Genomic DNA, 21,763 nt, shown 5'->3' with positions numbered 1-21,763 from the left:
CGTGCATGTGAATATGAGAGAGAGAGTGCGTGTGAATATGAGAGAGAGAGTGCGTGTGAATATGAGAGAGAGAGTGCGTGTGAATATGAGAGAGAGTGTGCGTGTGAATATGAGAGAGAGAGTACGTGTGAATATGAGAGAGAGAGTGCGTGTGAATGAGAGAGCGAGAGTGCGTGTGAATGAGAGAGCGAGAGTGCGTGTGAATGAGAGAGCGAGAGTGCGTGTGAATGAGAGAGCGAGAGTGCGTGTGAATGAGAGAGCGAGAGTGCGTGTGAATGAGAGAGCGAGAGTGCGTGTGAATGAGAGAGCGAGAGTGCGTGTGAATGAGAGAGCGAGAGTGCGTGTGAATGAGAGAGCGAGAGTGAGTGTGAATGAGAGAGCGAGAGTGCGTGTGAATGAGAGAGCGAGAGTGCGTGTGAATGAGAGAGCGAGAGTGCGTGTGAATGAGAGAGCGAGAGTGCGTGTGAATGAGAGAGCGAGAGTGCGTGTGAATATGAGAGAGAGAGTACGTGTGAATATGAGAGAGAGAGTGCGTGTGAATATGAGAGAGAGAGAGTGCGTGTGAATATGAGAGAGAGAGAGTGCGTGTGAATATGAGAGAGAGAGAGTGCGTGTGAATATGAGAGAGAGAGAGTGCGTGTGAATATGAGAGAGAGAGAGAGTGCGTGTGAATATGAGAGTGCGTGTGAATATGAGAGTGCGTGTGAATATGAGAGAGTGCGTGTGAATATGAGAGAGTGCGTGTGAATATGAGAGAGTGCGTGTGAATATGAGAGTGCGTGTGAATATGAGAGAGAGAGACAGAGTGCGTGTGAATATGAGAGAGAGAGAGTGAGTGTGAATATGAGAGAGAGAGAGTGCGTGTGAATATGAGAGTGAGAGTGTGTGTGAATATGAGAGTGAGAGTGCGTGTGAATATGAGAGAGAGAGTGCGTGTGAATATGAGAGAGAGAGAGTGCGTGTGAATATGAGAGAGAGAGAGAGAGAGTGCATGTGAATATGAGAGAGAGTGCGTGTGAATATGAGAGAGAGAGAGTGCGTGTGAATATGAGAGAGAGAGTGCGTGTGAATATGAGAGTGTGAGCGAATATGAGAGAGAGAGAGAGTGAGTGTGAATATGAGAGAGAGAATGCGTGTGAATATGAGAGAGAGAGTGCATGTGAATATGAGAGAGAGAGAGTTCGTGTGAATATGAGAGAGAGAGAGTGCGTGTGAATATGAGGGAGAGTGCGTGTGAATATGAGGGAGAGTGCGTGTGAATATGAGAGAGAGAGTGCGTGTGAATATGAGAGAGAGAGTGCGTCTGAATATGAGAGAGAGAGTGCGTGTGAATATGAGAGAGAGAGTGCGTGTGAATATGAGAGAGAGAGTGCGTGTGAATATGAGAGAGAGAGTGCGTGTGAATATGAGAGAGAGAGTGCGTGTGAATATGAGAGAGAGAGTGCGTGTGAATATGAGAGAGAGAGTGCGTGTGAATATGAGAGAGAGAGTGCGTGTGAATATGAGAGAGAGAGTGCGTGTGAATATGAGAGAGAGAGTGCGTGTGAATATGAGAGAGAGAGTGCGTGTGAATATGAGAGAGAGAGTGCGTGTGAATATGAGAGAGAGAGTGCGTGTGAATATGAGAGAGAGAGTGCGTGTGAATATGAGAGAGAGAGTGCGTGTGAATATGAGAGAGAGAGTGCGTGTGAATATGAGAGAGAGAGTGCGTGTGAATATGAGAGAGAGAGTGCGTGTGAATATGAGAGAGAGAGTGCGTGTGAATATGAGAGAGAGAGTGCGTGTGAATATGAGAGAGAGAGTGCGTGTGAATATGAGAGAGAGAGTGCGTGTGAATATGAGAGAGAGAGTGCGTGTGAATATGAGAGAGAGAGTGCGTGTGAATATTAGAGAGAGAGTGCGTGTGAATATGAGAGAGAGAGTGCGTGTGAATATGAGAGAGAGAGTGCGTGTGAATATGAGAGAGAGAGTGCGTGTGAATATGAGAGAGTGCGTGTGAATATGAGAGAGAGAGAGAGAATGCGTGTGAATATGAGAGAGAGAGAGAGTCTAAATATGAGAGAGTGAGAGAGTCTAAATGTGAGATAGTGAGAGAGTGTCTGTGAATATGAGAGTGCGTGTGAATATGAGAGAGAGTGTGTGTGAATATGAGAGAGAGAGAGAATGCATGTGAATTTGAGAGAGAGAATGCGTGTGAATATGAGAGAGTTTGTGAATATGAGAGAGCGAGAGAGTGTGTGTGAATATGAGAGAGAGAGTGTGTGAATATGAGAGAGTGTGTGTGAATATGAGAGAGTGTGAATATGAGAGAGAGAGTGCATGTGAATATGAGAGAGAGTGCGTGTGAATATGAGAGAGAGAGAGTGCGTGTGAATATGAGAGAGAGAGTGCGTGTGAATATGAGAGAGAATGCGTGTGAATATGAGAGAGAGAGTAAGTGTGTGCAAATATGAGAGAGAGAGAGAAAGTGCGTGTGAATATGAGAGAGAGTGCGTGTGAATATGAGAGAGATTGCGTGTGAATATGAGAGAGAGTGCGTGTGAATATGAGAGAGAGAGAGTGCGTGTGAATATGAGAGAGAGAGAGTGCGTGTGAATATGAGAGAGAGAGGAGAGAGAGTGCGTGTGAATATGAGAGAGAGAGAGTGCGTGTGAATATGAGAGAGAGTGCGTGTGAATATGAGAGAGAGTGCGTGTGAATATGAGAGAGAGAGAGTGCGTGTGAATATGAGAGAGAGAGAGTGCGTGTGAATATGAGAGAGAGAGAGTGCGTGTGAATATGAGAGAGAGAGAGTGCGTGTGAATATGAGAGAGAGAGTGCGTGTGAATATGAGAGAGAGAGTGCATGTGAACATGAGAGAGAGTGCGTGTGAATATGAGAGCGAGAGTGAATATGAGAGAGAGTGCGTGTGAATATGAGAGAGAGAGAGTGCGTCTGAATATGAGAGAGAGAGTGCGTGTGAATATGAGAGAGAGAGAGTGCGTGTGCATATGAGAGAGAGAGAGTGCGTGTGAATATGAGAGAGAGAGAGTGCGTGTGAATATGAGAGAGAGAGAGTGCGTGTGAATATGAGAGAGAGAGTGCGTGTGAATATGAGAGCGAGAGAGTGAATATGAGAGAGAGTGCGTGTGAATATGAGAGAGAGAAAGTGCGTCTGAATATGAGAGAGAGAGTGCGTGTGAATATGAGAGAGAGAGAGTGCGTGTGCATATGAGAGAGAGAGAGTGCGTGTGAATATGAGAGAGAGAGAGTGCGTGTGAATATGAGAGAGAGAGAGTGCGTGTGAATATGAGAGAGAGAGTGCGTGTGAATATGAGAGAGAGAGTGCGTGTGAATATGAGAGAGAGAGTGCGTGTGAATATGAGAGAGAGAGTGCGTGTGAATATGAGAGAGAGAGTGCGTGTGAATATGAGAGAGAGAGTGCGTGTGAATATGAGAGAGAGAGTGCGTGTGAATATGAGAGAGAGAGTGCGTGTGAATATGAGAGAGAGAGTGCGTGTGAATATGAGAGAGAGAGTGCGTGTGAATATGAGAGAGAGAGTGCGTGTGAATATGAGAGAGAGAGTGCGTGTGAATATGAGAGAGAGAGTGCGTGTGAATATGAGAGAGAGAGTGCGTGTGAATATGAGAGAGAGAGTGCGTGTGAATATGAGAGAGAGAGTGCGTGTGAATATGAGAGAGAGAGTGCGTGTGAATATGAGAGAGAGAGTGCGTGTGAATATGAGAGAGAGAGTGCGTGTGAATATGAGAGAGAGAGTGCGTGTGAATATGAGAGAGAGAGTGCGTGTGAATATGAGAGAGAGAGTGCGTGTGAATATGAGAGAGAGAGTGCGTGTGAATATGAGAGAGAGAGTGCGTGTGAATATGAGAGAGAGCGCGTCTGAATATGAGAGAGAGAGAGTGCGTGTGAATATGAGAGAGAGAGAGTGCGTGTGAATATGAGAGAGAGTGCGTGTGAATATGAGAGAGAGAGTGCGTGTGAATATGAGAGAGAGAGAGTGCGTGTGAATATGAGAGAGAGAGAGTGCGTGTGAATATGAGAGAGAGAGAGTGCGTGTGAATATGAGAGAGAGAGAGTGCGTGTGAATATGAGAGAGAGAGAGTGCGTGTGAATATGAGAGAGAGAGAGTGCGTGTGAATATGAGAGAGAGAGAGTGCGTGTGAATATGAGAGAGAGAGAGTGCGTGTGAATATGAGAGAGAGAGAGTGCGTGTGAATATGAGAGAGAGAGAGTGCGTGTGAATATGAGAGAGAGAGAGTGCGTGTGAATATGAGAGAGAGAGAGTGCGTGTGAATATGAGAGAGAGTGCGTGTGAATATGAGAGAGAGAGAGTGCGTGTGAATATGAGAGAGAGAGAGTGCGTGTGAATATGAGAGAGAGAGAGTGCATGTGAATATGAGAGAGTGCGTGTGAATATGAGAGAGAGTGAGTGCGTGTGAATATGAGAGAGAGTACGTGTGAATATGAGAGAGAGTGAGTGCGTGTGAATATGAGAGAGAGTACGTGTGAATATGAGAGAGAGAGAGTGCGTGTGAATATGAGAGAGAGAGAGTGCGTGTGAATATGAGAGAGAGAGAGTGCGTGTGATTATGAGAGAGAGTGCGTGTGAATATGAGAGAGAGAGAGTGCGTGTGAATATGAGAGAGAGAGAGTGCGTGTGAATATGAGAGAGAGAGAGTGCATGTGAATATGAGAGAGTGCGTGTGAATATGAGAGAGAGTGAGTGCGTGTGAATATGAGAGAGAGTACGTGTGAATATGAGAGAGAGAGAGTGCATGTGAATATGAGAGAGAGAGAGTGTGTGAATATGAGAGAGAGAGAGTGCGTTTGAATATGAGAGAGTGCGTGTGAATATGAGAGAGAGAGTGCGTGTGAATATGAGAGAGAGAGTGCGTGTGAATATGAGAGAGAGAGTGCGTGTGAATATGAGAGAGAGAGTGCGTGTGAATATGAGAGAGAGAGTGCGTGTGAATATGAGAGAGAGAGTGCGTGTGAATATGAGAGAGAGTGCGTGTGAATATGAGAGAGAGTGCGTGTGAATATGAGAGAGAGTGCGTGTGAATATGAGAGATAGAGAGTGTGTGTGAATATGAGAGAGTGTGTGTGAATATGAGAGAGTGTGTGTGAATATGAGAGAGTGTGTGTGAATATGAGAGAGTGTGTGTGAATATGAGAGAGTGTGTGTGAATATGAGAGAGTGTGTGTGAATATGAGAGAGTGTGTGTGAATATGAGAGTGTGTGTGAATATGAGAGAGTGTGTGTGAATATGAGAGAGTGTGTGTGAATATGAGAGAGTGTGTGTGAATATGAGAGAGTGTGTGTGAATATGAGGGAGTGTGTGTGAATATGAGAGAGAGAGAGAGTGCGTGTGAATAAGAGAGAGAGAGTGCGTGCGAATATGAGAGAGAGAGTGCGTATGAATATGAGAGAGAGAGCGCGTGTGACTATGAGAGAGAGAGCGCGTGTGACTATGAGAGAGAGAGTGCGTGTGTATATGAGAGAGAGTGCGTGTGAATATGAGAGAGAGAGAGAGTGCGCGTGAATATGAGAGAGTGCGCGTGAATATGAGAGAGTGATTGCGTGTGAATATGAGAGAGAGAGAGAGTGGGTGTGAATATGAGAGAGAGAGTGTGGGTGTGAATATGAGAGAGAGAGTGTGGGTGTGAATATGAGAGAGAGAGAGTGGGTGTGAATATGAGAGAGAGAGAGTGCGTGTGAATATGAGAGAGAGTGGGTGTGAATATGAGAGAGAGAGAGAGAGTGCGTGTGAATATGAGCGTGCGTGTGAATATGAGAGAGAGAGTGTGTGTGAATATGAGAGAGAGAGAGAGCGCATGTGAATATGAGAGAGAGAGAGAGTGCGTGTGAATGAGAGAGAGAGAGAGTGCGTGTGAATATGAGAGTGCGTGTGAATATGAGAGTGCGTGTGAATATGAGAGTGCGTGTGAATATGAGAGTGCGTGTGAATATGAGAGTGCGTGTGAATATGAGAGTGCGTGTGAATATGAGAGTGCGTGTGAATATGAGAGTGCGTGTGAATATGAGAGAGAGAGTGTGTGTGAATATGAGAGAGAGTGCGTGGGAATATGAGAGAGAGACAGTGCGTGTGAATATGAGAGAGAGAGAGAGAGTGCGTGTGAATATGAGAGAGAGAGAGAGTGCGTGTGAATATGAGAGAGAGAGAGTGCGTGTGAATATGAGAGAGAGAGAGTGCGTGTGAATATGAGAGAGAGAGAGTGCGTGTGAATATGAGAGAGAGAGAGAGTGCGTGTGAATATGAGAGAGAGAGAGTGCGTGTGAATATGAGAGAGAGAGAGTGCGTGTGAATATGAGAGAGAGAGAGAGAGTGAGTGCGTGTGAATATGAGAGAGAGAGAGAGAGTGAGTGCGTGTGAATACGAGAGAGAGAGAGAGTGCTTGTGAATATGAGAGAGAGAGTGCCTTTGAATATGAGAGAGAGAGTGCGTGTGAATATGAGAGAGAGTGCGTGTGAATATGAGAGAGAGTGCGTGTGAATATGAGAGAGTGCGTGTGAATATGAGAGAGTGCGTGTGAATATGAGAGAGAGAGTGCGTGTGAATATGAGAGAGAGAGTGCGTGTGAATATGAGAGAGTGCGTGTGAATATGAGAGAGAGAGTGCGTGTGAATATGAGAGAGTGCGTGTGAATATGAGAGAGAGAGTGCGTGTGAATATGAGAGAGAGAGTGCGTGTGAATATGAGAGAGAGAGTGCGTGTGAATATGAGAGAGAGAGTGCGTGTGAATATGAGAGAGAGAGTGCGTGTGAATATGAGAGAGAGAGTGCGTGTGAATATGAGAGAGAGTGCGTGTGAATATGAGAGAGAGAGAGTGCGTGTGAATATGAGAGAGAGAGAGTGCATGTGAATATGAGAGAGAGAGAGTGAGTGTGAATATGAGAGAGAGAGAGTGCGTGTGAATATGAGAGAGAGAGTGCGTGTGAATATGAGAGAGAGAGTGCGTGTGAATATGAGAGAGAGAGTGCGTGTGAATATGAGAGAGAGAGTGCGTGTGAATATGAGAGAGAGTGCGTGTGAATATGAGAGAGAGTGCGTGTGAATACGAGAGAGAGTGCGTGTGAATACGAGATAGAGAGTGCGTGTGAATACGAGAGAGAGAGTGCTTGTGAATACGAGAGAGAGAGTGCTTGTGAATACGAGAGAGAGAGTGCCTTTGAATACGAGAGAGAGTGCGTGTGAATATGAGAGAGTGCGTGTGAAAATGAGAGAGTGCGTGTGAATATGAGAGAGAGAGTGCGTGTGAATATGAGAGAGAGAGTGCGTGTGAATATGAGAGAGAGGGTGCGTGTGAATATGAGAGAGAGGGTGGGTGTGAATATGAGAGAGATAGTGCGTGTGAATATGAGAGAGAGTGCGTGTGAATATGAGAGAGAGAGCGTGTGAATATGAGAGAGTGCGTGTGAATATGAGAGAGAGTACGTGTGAATATGAGAGAGAGAGAGTGCATGTGAATATGAGAGAGAGAGAGTGCATGTGAATATGAGAGAGAGCGTGCATGTGAATATGAGAGAGAGAGTGCGTGTGAATATGAGAGAGAGAGTGCGTGTGAATATGAGAGAGAGAGTGCGTGTGAATATGAGAGAGAGTGTGCGTGTGAATATGAGAGAGAGAGTACGTGTGAATATGAGAGAGAGAGTGCGTGTGAATGAGAGAGCGAGAGTGCGTGTGAATGAGAGAGCGAGAGTGCGTGTGAATGAGAGAGCGAGAGTGCGTGTGAATGAGAGAGCGAGAGTGCGTGTGAATGAGAGAGCGAGAGTGCGTGTGAATGAGAGAGCGAGAGTGCGTGTGAATGAGAGAGCGAGAGTGCGTGTGAATGAGAGAGCGAGAGTGCGTGTGAATGAGAGAGCGAGAGTGAGTGTGAATGAGAGAGCGAGAGTGCGTGTGAATGAGAGAGCGAGAGTGCGTGTGAATGAGAGAGCGAGAGTGCGTGTGAATGAGAGAGCGAGAGTGCGTGTGAATGAGAGAGCGAGAGTGCGTGTGAATGAGAGAGAGAGAGTGCGTGTGAATATGAGAGAGAGAGTGCGTGTGAATATGAGAGAGAGAGAGTGCGTGTGAATATGAGAGAGAGAGAGTGCGTGTGAATATGAGAGAGAGAGAGTGCGTGTGAATATGAGAGAGAGAGAGTGCGTGTGAATATGAGAGAGAGAGAGAGTGCGTGTGAATATGAGAGTGCGTGTGAATATGAGAGTGCGTGTGAATATGAGAGAGTGCGTGTGAATATGAGAGAGTGCGTGTGAATATGAGAGAGTGCGTGTGAATATGAGAGTGCGTGTGAATATGAGAGAGAGAGACAGAGTGCGTGTGAATATGAGAGAGAGAGAGTGAGTGTGAATATGAGAGAGAGAGAGTGCGTGTGAATATGAGAGTGAGAGTGTGTGTGAATATGAGAGTGAGAGTGCGTGTGAATATGAGAGAGAGAGTGCGTGTGAATATGAGAGAGAGAGAGTGCGTGTGAATATGAGAGAGAGAGAGAGAGAGTGCATGTGAATATGAGAGAGAGTGCGTGTGAATATGAGAGAGAGAGAGTGCGTGTGAATATGAGAGAGAGAGTGCGTGTGAATATGAGAGTGTGTGCGAATATGAGAGAGAGAGAGAGTGCGTGTGAATATGAGAGAGAGAATGCGTGTGAATATGAGAGAGAGAGTGCATGTGAATATGAGAGAGAGAGAGTTCGTGTGAATATGAGAGAGAGAGAGTGCGTGTGAATATGAGGGAGAGTGCGTGTGAATATGAGGGAGAGTGCGTGTGAATATGAGAGAGAGAGTGCGTGTGAATATGAGAGAGAGAGTGCGTGTGAATATGAGAGAGAGAGTGCGTGTGAATATGAGAGAGAGAGTGCGTGTGAATATGAGAGAGAGAGTGCGTGTGAATATGAGAGAGAGAGTGCGTGTGAATATGAGAGAGAGAGTGCGTGTGAATATGAGAGAGAGAGTGCGTGTGAATATGAGAGAGAGAGTGCGTGTGAATATGAGAGAGAGAGTGCGTGTGAATATGAGAGAGAGAGTGCGTGTGAATATGAGAGAGAGAGTGCGTGTGAATATGAGAGAGAGAGTGCGTGTGAATATGAGAGAGAGAGTGCGTGTGAATATGAGAGAGAGAGTGCGTGTGAATATGAGAGAGAGAGTGCGTGTGAATATGAGAGAGAGAGTGCGTGTGAATATGAGAGAGAGAGTGCGTGTGAATATGAGAGAGAGAGTGCGTGTGAATATGAGAGAGAGAGTGCGTGTGAATATGAGAGAGAGAGTGCGTGTGAATATGAGAGAGAGAGTGCGTGTGAATATGAGAGAGAGAGTGCGTGTGAATATGAGAGAGAGAGTGCGTGTGAATATGAGAGAGAGAGTGCGTGTGAATATGAGAGAGAGAGTGCGTGTGAATATGAGAGAGAGAGTGCGTGTGAATATGAGAGAGAGAGTGCGTGTGAATATGAGAGAGAGAGTGCGTGTGAATATGAGAGAGAGAGTGCGTGTGAATATGAGAGAGAGAGTGCGTGTGAATATGAGAGAGTGCGTGTGAATATGAGAGAGAGAGAGAGAATGCGTGTGAATATGAGAGAGAGAGAGAGTCTAAATATGAGAGAGTGAGAGAGTCTAAATGTGAGATAGTGAGAGAGTGTCTGTGAATATGAGAGTGCGTGTGAATATGAGAGAGAGTGTGTGTGAATATGAGAGAGAGAGAGAATGCATGTGAATTTGAGAGAGAGAATGCGGGTGAATATGAGAGAGTTTGTGAATATGAGAGAGCGAGAGAGTGTGTGTGAATATGAGAGAGAGAGTGTGTGAATATGAGAGAGTGTGTGTGAATATGAGAGAGTGTGAATATGAGAGAGAGAGTGCATGTGAATATGAGAGAGAGTGCGTGTGAATATGAGAGAGAGAGAGTGCGTGTGAATATGAGAGAGAGAGTGCGTGTGAATATGAGAGAGAATGCGTGTGAATATGAGAGAGAGAGTAAGTGTGTGCAAATATGAGAGAGAGAGAGAAAGTGCGTGTGAATATGAGAGAGAGTGCGTGTGAATATGAGAGAGATTGCGTGTGAATATGAGAGAGAGTGCGTGTGAATATGAGAGAGAGAGAGTGCGTGTGAATATGAGAGAGAGAGAGTGCGTGTGAATATGAGAGAGAGAGGAGAGAGAGTGCGTGTGAATATGAGAGAGAGAGAGTGCGTGTGAATATGAGAGAGAGTGCGTGTGAATATGAGAGAGAGTGCGTGTGAATATGAGAGAGAGAGAGTGCGTGTGAATATGAGAGAGAGAGAGTGCGTGTGAATATGAGAGAGAGAGAGTGCGTGTGAATATGAGAGAGAGAGAGTGCGTGTGAATATGAGAGAGAGAGTGCGTGTGAACATGAGAGAGAGTGCGTGTGAATATGAGAGCGAGAGTGAATATGAGAGAGAGTGCGTGTGAATATGAGAGAGAGAGAGTGCGTCTGAATATGAGAGAGAGAGTGCGTGTGAATATGAGAGAGAGAGAGTGCGTGTGCATATGAGAGAGAGAGAGTGCGTGTGAATATGAGAGAGAGAGAGAGTGCGTGTGAATATGAGAGAGAGAGAGTGCGTGTGAATATGAGAGAGAGTGCGTGTGAATATGAGAGCGAGAGAGTGAATATGAGAGAGAGTGCGTGTGAATATGAGAGAGAGAAAGTGCGTCTGAATATGAGAGAGAGAGTGCGTGTGAATATGAGAGAGAGAGAGTGCGTGTGCATATGAGAGAGAGAGAGTGCGTGTGAATATGAGAGAGAGAGAGTGCGTGTGAATATGAGAGAGAGAGAGTGCGTGTGAATATGAGAGAGAGAGTGCGTGTGAATATGAGAGAGAGAGTGCGTGTGAATATGAGAGAGAGAGTGCGTGTGAATATGAGAGAGAGAGTGCGTGTGAATATGAGAGAGAGAGTGCGTGTGAATATGAGAGAGAGAGTGCGTGTGAATATGAGAGAGAGAGTGCGTGTGAATATGAGAGAGAGAGTGCGTGTGAATATGAGAGAGAGAGTGCGTGTGAATATGAGAGAGAGAGTGCGTGTGAATATGAGAGAGAGAGTGCGTGTGAATATGAGAGAGAGAGTGCGTGTGAATATGAGAGAGAGAGTGCGTGTGAATATGAGAGAGAGAGTGCGTGTGAATATGAGAGAGAGAGTGCGTGTGAATATGAGAGAGAGAGTGCGTGTGAATATGAGAGAGAGAGTGCGTGTGAATATGAGAGAGAGAGTGCGTGTGAATATGAGAGAGAGAGTGCGTGTGAATATGAGAGAGAGAGTGCGTGTGAATATGAGAGAGAGAGTGCGTGTGAATATGAGAGAGAGAGCGTCTGAATATGAGAGAGAGAGAGTGCGTGTGAATATGAGAGAGAGAGAGTGCGTGTGAATATGAGAGAGAGTGCGTGTGAATATGAGAGAGAGAGTGCGTGTGAATATGAGAGAGAGAGAGTGCGTGTGAATATGAGAGAGAGAGAGTGCGTGTGAATATGAGAGAGAGAGAGTGCGTGTGAATATGAGAGAGAGAGAGTGCGTGTGAATATGAGAGAGAGAGAGTGCGTGTGAATATGAGAGAGAGAGAGTGCGTGTGAATATGAGAGAGAGAGAGTGCGTGTGAATATGAGAGAGAGAGAGTGCGTGTGAATATGAGAGAGAGAGAGTGCGTGTGAATATGAGAGAGAGAGAGTGCGTGTGAATATGAGAGAGAGAGAGTGCGTGTGAATATGAGAGAGAGAGAGTGCGTGTGAATATGAGAGAGAGAGAGTGCGTGTGAATATGAGAGAGAGAGAGTGCGTGTGAATATGAGAGAGAGAGAGTGCGTGTGAATATGAGAGAGAGAGAGTGCGTGTGAATATGAGAGAGAGAGAGTGCATGTGAATATGAGAGAGTGCGTGTGAATATGAGAGAGAGTGAGTGCGTGTGAATATGAGAGAGAGAGTTGGCGTGTGAATATGAGAGAGAGAGAGTGCGTGTGAATATGAGAAAGAGAGTGCGTGTGAATATGAGAGAGAACGCGTGCGAATATGAGAGAGAGAGGAAGTGTGTGCGAATATGAGAGAGAGAGAGAGAATGCGTGCGAATATGAGAGAGAGAGTGCGTGTGAATTTGAGAGAGAGAGAGTGCGTGTGAATATGAGAGGGAGAGAGCGCGTGTGAATATGGGAGAGAGTGCGTGTGAATATGGGAGAGAGAGAGTGCGTGTGAATATGGGAGAGAGAGAGTGCGTGTGAATATGACAGAGAGAGAGTGCGTGTGAATATGAGAGAGAATGCGTGTGAATATGAGATAGTGCGTGTGAATATGAGAGATAGAGAGTGCGTGTGAATATGAGAGAATGTGTGTGAATATGAGAGAGAGAGAGAGAGTGCGTGTGAATATGAGAGAGTACGTGTGAATATGAGAGAGAGAGTGCGTGTGAATATGAGAGAGAGCGAGTGCGTGTGAATATGAGAGAGAATGCGTGTGAATATGAGAGAGGAAGTGTGTGCAAATATGAGAGAGAGAGAGAAAGTGCGTGTGAATATGAGAGAGAGAGTGCGTGTGAATATGAGAGAGAGAGTGCGTGTGAATATGAGAGAGAGAGTGCGTGTGAATATGAGAGAGAGAGTGCGTGTGAATATGAGAGAGAGAGTGCGTGTGAATATGAGAGAGAGAGTGCGTGTGAATATGAGAGAGTGCGTGTGAATATGAGAGAGAGAGTGCGTGTGAATATGAGAGAGAGAGTGCGTGTGAATATGAGAGAGAGAGAGTGCGTGTGAATATGAGAGAGAGAGAGTGCATGTGAATATGAGAGAGAGAGAGTGTGTGAATATGAAAGAGAGAGAGTGCGTGTGAATATGAGAGAGAGAGTGCGTTTGAATATGAGAGAGAGAGTGCGTGTGAATATGAGAGAGAGAGTGCGTGTGAATATGAGAGAGAGTGCGTGTGAATATGAGAGAGAGAGTGCGTGTGAATATGAGAGAGAGAGTGCGTGTGAATATGAGAGAGAGAGTGCGTGTGAATATGAGAGAGAGAGTGCGTGTGAATATGAGAGAGAGTGCGTGTGAATATGAGAGAGAGTGCGTGTGAATATGAGAGAGAGTGCGTGTGAATATGAGAGATAGAGAGTGCGTGTGAATATGAGAGATAGAGAGTGCGTGTGAATATGAGAGATAGAGAGTGCGTGTGAATATGAGAGATAGAGAGTGTGTGTGAATATGAGAGAGTGTGTGTGAATATGAGAGAGTGTGTGTGAATATGAGAGAGTGTGTGTGAATATGAGAGAGTGTGTGTGAATATGAGAGAGTGTGTGTGAATATGAGAGAGTGTGTGTGAATATGAGAGAGTGTGTGTGAATATGAGAGAGTGTGTGTGAATATGAGAGAGTGTGTGTGAATATGAGGGAGTGTGTGTGAATATGAGAGAGAGAGAGAGTGCGTGTGAATAAGAGAGAGAGTGCGTGCGAATATGAGAGAGAGAGTGCGTATGAATATGAGAGAGAGAGCGCGTGTGACTATGAGAGAGAGAGCGCGTGTGACTATGAGAGAGAGAGCGCGTGTGTATATGAGAGAGAGTGCGTGTGAATATGAGAGAGAGAGAGAGTGCGCGTGAATATGAGAGAGTGCGCGTGAATATGAGAGAGTGCGCGTGAATATGAGAGAGTGCGCGTGAATATGAGAGAGTGATTGCGTGTGAATATGAGAGAGAGAGAGAGTGGGTGTGAATATGAGAGAGAGAGTGTGGGTGTGAATATGAGAGAGAGAGTGTGGGTGTGAATATGAGAGAGAGAGAGTGGGTGTGAATATGAGAGAGAGAGAGAGAGTGCGTGTGAATATGAGCGTGCGTGTGAATATGAGAGAGAGAGTGTGTGTGAATATGAGAGAGAGAGAGAGTGCATGTGAATATGAGAGAGAGAGAGAGTGCGTGTGAATGAGAGAGAGAGAGAGTGCGTGTGAATATGAGAGTGCGTGTGAATATGAGAGTGCGTGTGAATATGAGAGTGCGTGTGAATATGAGAGTGCGTGTGAATATGAGAGTGCGTGTGAATATGAGAGTGCGTGTGAATATGAGAGTGCGTGTGAATATGAGAGAGAGAGTGTGTGTGAATATGAGAGAGAGAGAGAGAGTGCGTGTGAATATGAGAGAGAGAGAGAGTGCGTGTGAATATGAGAGAGAGAGAGTGCGTGTGAATATGAGAGAGAGAGAGTGCGTGTGAATATGAGAGAGAGAGAGTGCGTGTGAATATGAGAGAGAGAGAGTGCGTGTGAATATGAGAGAGAGAGAGTGCGTGTGAATATGAGAGAGAGAGAGTGCGTGTGAATATGAGAGAGAGAGAGAGAGTGCGTGTGAATATGAGAGAGAGAGAGTGCGTGTGAATATGAAAGAGAGAGAGTGCGTGTGAATATGAGAGAGAGAGAGTGCGTGTGAATATGAGAGAGAGAGAGTGCGTGTGAATATGAGAGAGAGAGAGTGCGTGTGAATATGAGAGAGAGAGAGTGCGTGTGAATATGAGAGAGAGAGAGAGAGTGAGTGCGTGTGAATACGAGAGAGAGAGAGAGAGAGTGCTTGTGAATATGAGAGAGAGAGTGCCTTTGAATATGAGAGAGAGAGTGCCTTTGAATATGAGAGAGAGAGTGCGTGTGAATATGAGAGAGTGCGTGTGAATATGAGAGAGTGCGTGTGAATATGAGAGAGTGCGTGTGAATATGAGAGAGAGAGTGCGTGTGAATATGAGAGAGAGAGTGCGTGTGAATATGAGAGAGAGAGTGCGTGTGAATATGAGAGAGAGAGTGCGTGTGAATATGAGAGAGAGAGTGCGTGTGAATATGAGAGAGAGAGTGCGTGTGAATATGAGAGAGAGAGTGCGTGTGAATATGAGAGAGAGAGTGCGTGTGAATATGAGAGAGAGAGTGCGTGTGAATATGAGAGAGAGAGTGCGTGTGAATATGAGAGAGAGAGTGCGTGTGAATATGAGAGAGAGAGTGCGTGTGAATATGAGAGAGAGAGTGCGTGTGAATATGAGAGAGAGAGTGCGTGTGAATATGAGAGAGAGTGCGTGTGAATATGAGAGAGAGAGAGTGCGTGTGAATATGAGAGAGAGAGTGCGTGTGAATATGAGAGAGTGAGTGCGTGTGAATATGAGAGAGAGAGAGTGCGTGTGAATATGAGAGAGAGAGAGTGCGTGTGAATATGAGAGAGAGAGAGTGCGTGTGAATATGAGAGAGAGAGAGTGCGTGTGAATATGAGAGAGAGAGAGTGCGTGTGAATATGAGAGAGAGAGAGTGCGTGTGAATATGAGAGAGAGAGAGTGCGTGTGAATATGAGAGAGAGAGAGTGCGTGTGAATATGAGAGAGAGAGAGTGCGTGTGAATATGAGAGAGAGAGAGTGCGTGTGAATATGAGAGAGAAGGAGTGCGTGTGAATATGGGAGAGAGAGAGTGCGTGTGAATATGACAGAGAGAGAGTGCGTGTGAATATGAGAGAAAATGCGTGTGAATATGAGAGAGTGCGTGTGAATATGAGAGATAGAGAGTGTGTGTGAATATGAGAGAATGTGTGTGAATATGAGAGAGAGAGAGAGTGTGTGTGAATATGAGAGAGAGAGTGCGTGTGAATATGAGAGAGAGAGTGCGTGTGAATATGAGAGAGAGAGTGCGTGTGAATATGAGAGAGAGTGCGTGTGAATATGAGAGATAGAGAGTGTGTGTGAATATGAGAGAGTGTGTGTGAATATGAGAGAGTGTGTGTGAATATGAGAGAGTGTGTGTGAATATGAGAGAGTGTGTGTGAATATGAGAGAGTGTGTGTGAATATGAGAGAGTGTGTGTGAATATGAGAGAGTGTGTGTGAATATGAGAGAGTGTGTGTGAATATGAGAGAGTGTGTGTGAATATGAGAGAGTGTGTGTGAATATGAGAGAGTGTGTGTGAATATGAGAGAGAGAGAGAGTGCGTGTGAATATGAGAGAGAGAGTGCATGTGAATATGAGAGAGAGAGAGTGCGTGTGAATATGAGAGAGAGAGAGTGCGTGTGAATATGAGGGAGAGTGCGTGTGAATATGAGAGAGAGAGTGCGTGTGAATATGAGAGAGAGAGTGCGTCTGAATATGAGAGAGAGAGTGCGTGTGAATATGAGAGAGAGAGTGCGTGTGAATATGAGAGAGAGAGGAAGTGTGTGCGAATATGAGAGAGAGAGAGAGAATGCGTGCGAATATGAGAGAGAGAGTGCGTGTGAATTTGAGAGAGAGAGAGTGCGTGTGAATATGAGAGGGAGAGAGCGCGTGTGAATATGGGAGAGAGAGAGCGCGTGTGAATATGGGAGAGAGAGAGTGCGTGTGAATATGGGAGAGAGAGAGTGCGTGTGAATATGACAGAGAGAGAGTGCGTGTGAATATGAGAGAGAATGCGTGTGAATATGAGAGAGTGCGTGTGAATATGAGAGATAGAGAGTGCGTGTGAATATGAGAGAATGTGTGTGAATATGAGAGAGAGAGAGAGAGAGAGTGCGTGTGAATATGAGAGAGAGAGTACGTGTGAATATGAGAGAGAGAGTGCGTGTGAATATGAGAGAGAGCGAGTGCGTGTGAATATGAGAGAGAATGCGTGTGAATATGAGAGAGAGAGGAAGTGTGTGCAAATATGAGAGAGAGAGAGAAAGTGCGTGTGAATATGAGAGAGAGAGTGCGTGTGAATATGAGAGAGAGAGTGCGTGTGAATATGAGAGAGAGAGTGCGTGTGAATATGAGAGAGAGAGTGCGTGTGAATATGAGAGAGAGAGTGCGTGTGAATATGAGAGAGAGAGTGCGTGTGAATATGAGAGAGAGAGTGCGTGTGAATATGAGAGAGAGAGTGCGTGTGAATATGAGAGAGAGAGTGCATGTGAATATGAGAGAGAGAGTGCGTGTGAATATGAGAGAGAGAGTGCGTGTGAATATGAGAGAGAGAGTGCGTGTGAATATGAGAGAGAGAGAGTGCGTGTGAATATGAGAGAGAGAGAGTGCATGTGAATATGAGAGAGAGAGAGTGTGTGAATATGAGAGAGAGTGCGTGTGAATATGAGAGAGTGCGTGTGAATATGAGAGAGTGCGTGTGAATATGAGAGAGTGCGTGTGAATATGAGAGAGAGAGTGCGTGTGAATATGAGAGAGAGAGTGCGTGTGAATATGAGAGAGAGAGTGCGTGTGAATATGAGAGAGAGAGTGCGTGTGAATATGAGAGAGAGAGTGCGTGTGAATATGAGAGAGAGAGTGCGTGTGAATATGAGAGAGAGAGTGCGTGCGAATATGAGAGAGAGAGTGCGTGTGAATATGAGAGAGAGTGCGTGTGAATATGAGAGAGAGTGCGTGTGAATATGAGAGAGAGTGCGTGTGAATATGAGAGAGAGCGCGTGTGAATATGAGAGAGAGCGCGTGTGAATATGAGAGATAGAGAGTGTGTGTGAATATGAGAGAGTGTGTGTGAATATGAGAGAGTGTGTGTGAATATGAGAGAGTGTGTGTGAATATGAGAGAGTGTGTGTGAATATGAGAGAGTGTGTGTGAATATGAGAGAGTGTGTGTGAATATGAGAGAGTGTGTGTGAATATGAGAGAGTGTGTGTGAATATGAGAGAGTGTGTGTGAATATGAGAGAGTGTGTGTGAATATGAGAGAGTGTGTGTGAATATGAGAGAGTGTGTGTGAATATGAGAGAGTGTGTGTGAATATGAGAGAGTGTGTGTGAATATCAGAGAGTGTGTGTGAATATCAGAGAGTGTGTGTGAATATCAGAGTGTGTGTGTGAATATCAGAGAGTGTGTGTGAATATCAGAGAGAGAGCGAGTGCGTGTGAATAAGAGAGAGAGAGTGCGTGCGAATATGAGAGAGAGAGTGCGTATGAATATGAGAGAGAGAGTGCGTATGAATATGAGAGAGAGAGCGCGTGTGACTATGAGAGAGAGAGCGCGTGTGTATATGAGAGAGAATGCGTGTGAATATGAGAGAGAGAGAGAGTGCGCGTGAATATGAGAGAGTGCGCGTGAATATGAGAGAGTGCGCGTGAATATGAGAGAGTGCGCGTGAATTTGAGAGAGTGATTGCGTGTGAATATGAGAGAGAGAGAGAGTGGGTGTGAATATGAGAGAGAGAGTGTGGGTGTGAATATGAGAGAGAGAGTGTGGGTGTGAACATGAGAGAGAGAGAGTGGGTGTGAATATGTGAGAGAGAGAGTGCGTGTGAATATGAGAGAGAGTGGGTGTGAATATGAGAGAGAGAGAGAGAGTGCGTGTGAATATGAGCGTGCGTGTGAATATGAGAGAGAGAGTGCGTGTGAATATGAGAGAGAGAGAGAGTGCATGTGAATATGAGAGAGAGAGAGAGTGCGTGTGAATGAGAGAGAGAGAGAGTGCGTGTGAATATGAGAGTGCGTGTGAATATGAGAGTGCGTGTGAATATGAGAGTGCGTGTGAATATGAGAGAGAGAGTGTGTGTGAATATGAGAGAGAGAGAGACAGTGCGTGTGAATATGAGAGAGAGAGAGAGAGTGCGTGTGAATATGAGAGAGAGAGAGAGTGCGTGTGAATATGAGAGAGAGAGAGTGCGTGTGAATATGAGAGAGAGAGAGTGCGTGTGAATATGAGAGAGAGAGAGTGCGTGTGAATATGACAGAGAGTGTGTGAATATGAGAGAGAGAGAGTGCATGTGAATTTGAGAGAGAGAGAGAGTGCGTGTGAATGAGAGAGAGAGAGTGCGTGTGAATGAGAGAGAGAGAGTGCGTGTGAATATGAGAGTGCGTGTGAATATGAGAGAGAGAGAGTGTGTGTGAATATGAGAGAGAGTGCATGTGAATATGAGAGAGAGAGTGCTTGTGAATATGAGAGAGAGTGCCTTTGAATATGAGAGAGAGAGTGCCTTTGAATATGAGAGAGAGAGTGCGTGTGAATATGAGAGAGTGCGTGTGAATATGAGAGAGAGTGCGTGTGAATATGAGAGAGAGAGTGCGTGTGAATATGAAAGAGAGAGTGCGTGTGAATATGAGAGAGAGAATGCGTGTGAATATGAGAGAGAGAGTGCGTGTGAATATGAGAGAGGGATTGCGTGTGAATATGAGAGAGAGAGTGCGTGTGAATATGAGAGAGAGTACGTGTGAATATGAGAGAGAGAGAGTGTGTGTGAATATGAGAGAGAGAGAGTGCGTGTGAATATGAGAGAGAGAGTGCGTGTGAATATGAGAGAGAGAGTGCGTGTGAATATGAGAGAGAGAGTGCGTGTGAATATGAGAGAGAGAGTGCGTGTGAATATGAGAGAGAGAGTGCGTGTGAATATGAGAGAGAGAGAGTGCGTGTGAATATGAGAGAGAGAGAGTGCGTGTGAATATGAGAGTGCGTGTGAATATGAGAGAGTGCGTGTGAATATGAGAGAGTGCGTGTGAATATGAGAGTGCGTGTGAATATGAGAGTGCGTGTGAATATGAGAGAGTGCGTGTGAATATGAGAGAGTGCGTGTGAATATGAGAGAGTGCGTGTGAATATGAGAGAGTGCGTGTGAATATGAGAGAGTGCGTGTGAATATGAGAGAGTGCGTGTGAATATGAGAGTGCGTGTGAATATGAGAGAGAGAGACAGAGTGCGTGTGAATGTGAGAGAGAGTACGTGTGAATATGAGAGAGAGAGAGTGCGTGTGAATATGAGAGAGAGTGCGTGTGAATATGAGAGAGAGTGCGTGTGAATATGAGAGAGAGAGAGTGCGTGTGAATATGAGAGAGAGAGTGCGTGTGAATATGAGAGAGAGAGTGCGTGTGAATATGAGAGAGAGAGTGCGTGTGAATATGAGAGAGAGAGTGCGTGTGAATATGAGAGAGAGAGTGCGTGTGAATATGAGAGAGAGAGTGCGTGTGAATATGAGAGAGAGAGTGCGTGTGAATATGAGAGTGAGAGTGCGTGTGAATATGAGAGAGAGAGTGTGTGTGAATATGAGAGAGAGAGAGAGAGTGCATGTGAATATGAGAGAGAGTGCGTGTGAATATGAGAGAGTGCGTGTGAATATGAGAGAGTGCGTGTGAATATGAGAGAGTGCTTGTGAATATGAGAGAGAGAGTGTGCGTGTGAATATGAGAGAGAGAGAGAGAGTGCGTGTGAATATGAGAGAGAGAGAGAGTGCGTGTGAATATGAGAGAGAGAGAATGAGTGTGAATATGAGAGAGAGTGAGTGTGAATATGAGAGAGAGTGAGTGTGAATATGAGAGAGAGTGAGTGTGAATATGAGAGAGAGAGAGTGAGTGTGAATATGAGAGAGAGAGTGAGTGTGAATATGAGAGAGTGTGAGTGTGAATATGAGAGAGAGAGTGAGTGTGAATATTAGAGAGAGTGAGTGTGAATATGAGAGAGAGTGTGTGAATATGAGAGAGAGTGTGTGAATATGAGAGAGAGTGTGTGTGAATATGAGAGAGTGAGAGTGCGTGTGAATATGAGAGAGAGTGCGTGTGAATATGAGAGAGAGAGTGCGTGTGAATATGAGAGAGAGAGTGCGTGTGAATATGAGAGAGAGAGTGCGTGTGAATATGAGAGAGAATGCGTGTGAATATGAGAGAGAGTGCGTGTGAATATGAGAGATAGAGAGTGCGTGTGAATATGAGAGATAGAGAGTGCGTGTGAATATGAGAGATAGAGAGTGCGTGTGAATATGAGAGAGTGCGTGTGAATATGAGAGAGTGCGTGTGAATATGAGAGAGAGAGAGAGTGCGTGTGAATATGAGAGAGAGAGAGAGTGCGTGTGAATATGAGAGAGAGTGCGTGTGAATATGAGAGAGAGTGCGTGTGAATATGAGAGAGAGCGCGTGTGACTATGAGAGAGAGAGTGCGTGTGTATATGAGAGAGAGTGCGTGTGAATATGAGAGAGAGTGCGTGTGAATATGAGAGAGAGATTGCGTGTGAATATGAGAGAGAGAGAGTGGGTGTGAATATGAGAGAGAGAGAGTGGGTGTGAATATGAGAGAGAGAGAGAGTGGGTGTGAATATGAGAGAGAGAGAGTGGGTGTGAATATGAGAGAGAGAGAGTGGGTGTGAATATGAGAGAGAGAGAGTGGGTGTGAATATGAGAGAGAGAGAGTGCGTGTGAATATGAGAGAGAGCGAGTGCGTGTGAATATGAGAGAGAGAGAGTGCGTGTGAATATGGGAGAGAGAGTGTGTGTGAATATGAGAGAGAGAGAGTGCGTGTGAATATGAGAGAGAGAGAGAGTGCGTGTGAATGAGAGAGAGAGAGAGTGCGTGTGAATATGAGAGTGCGTGTGAATATGAGAGTGCGTGTGAATATGAGAGTGCGTGTGAATATGAGAGTGCGTGTGAATATGAGAGTGCGTGTGAATATGAGAGTGTGTGTGAATATGAGAGTGCGTGTGAATAGGAGAGAGAGAGAGAGAGTGCGTGTGAATATGAGAGAGAGAGTGCGTGTGAATATGAGAGAGAGAGTGCGTGTGAATATGAGAGAGAGAGTGCGTGTGAATATGAGAGAGACAGTGCGTGTGAATATGAGAGAGAGAGTGTGTGTGAATATGAGAGTGCGTGTGAATATGAGAGAGAGAGCGAGTGCGTGTGAATATGAGAGAGAATGCGTGTGAATATGAGAGAGAAAGTGTGTGCAAATATGAGGGAGAGAGAGTGCGTGTGAATATGAGAGAGAGAGGAAGTGTGTGCAAATATGAGAGAGAGAGAGTGCGTGTGAATATGAGAGAGTGCGTGTGAATATGAGAGAGAGAGAGTGCGTGTGAATATGAGAGAGAGAGTGCGTGTGAATATGAGAGAGAGAGA

The sequence above is a fragment of the Carcharodon carcharias genome (assembly GCF_017639515.1).
Source record: "Carcharodon carcharias isolate sCarCar2 chromosome 36 unlocalized genomic scaffold, sCarCar2.pri SUPER_36_unloc_1, whole genome shotgun sequence".
Classification (NCBI taxonomy): Eukaryota; Metazoa; Chordata; class Chondrichthyes; order Lamniformes; family Lamnidae; genus Carcharodon; species Carcharodon carcharias.
The sequence above is the reverse complement of the archived record's forward strand: the minus strand, read 5'-3'. Positions refer to the sequence as shown.